Genomic DNA, 385 nt, shown 5'->3' with positions numbered 1-385 from the left:
CTTTCTTGACGATTAGAATATTTTGTTTGTACATTTCTGGATTGTCTTAATATTTTTTTCTAAACTTTTTTAAGCCATATAGATCTATTATTGTCAAATAAGCAAATTGAGTTGATTAGTTATATTTTTTATCGCACAATTATTAGGTCAATTAGAAAGTTCCGTCCATCTAGCGGCGAGTAGCTCTAACTAGAACTGTCGATAACTCTAATGTCTAAACCAAGTTTAATTTTTCAGTTTTATAAATAAAATTCAGTATATAAAAGTATACGTTTGCATCATTAACATTGCTTTTTACTACATTGAAAATATCGACATTTGAACCAAATAAGTGTCATTTGCGCGAAGTGTTAAACGTTTGCTTCAAATGGAAGAAAACTGCAGT

The 385-nt window shown here is 28.8% G+C and overlaps 1 protein-coding gene across 1 annotated transcript in view; it reads right to left on the bottom strand.

Moving 5' to 3' along the window:
• LOC108754913 (sterol O-acyltransferase 1-like) overlaps positions 1–385 on the bottom strand; it is an 8,455-nt gene that overhangs the window by 1,593 nt on the left and 6,477 nt on the right. The gene's annotated exons all lie outside the window — the stretch shown is intronic.

The sequence above is a fragment of the Trachymyrmex septentrionalis genome, unplaced genomic scaffold (genome assembly GCF_001594115.1).
Source record: "Trachymyrmex septentrionalis isolate Tsep2-gDNA-1 unplaced genomic scaffold, Tsep1.0 scaffold82, whole genome shotgun sequence".
Taxonomy (NCBI): Eukaryota; Metazoa; Arthropoda; class Insecta; order Hymenoptera; family Formicidae; genus Trachymyrmex; species Trachymyrmex septentrionalis.
Note: the sequence above shows the minus strand (reverse complement) of the source record. Positions and strands in the feature narration are given on the sequence as shown.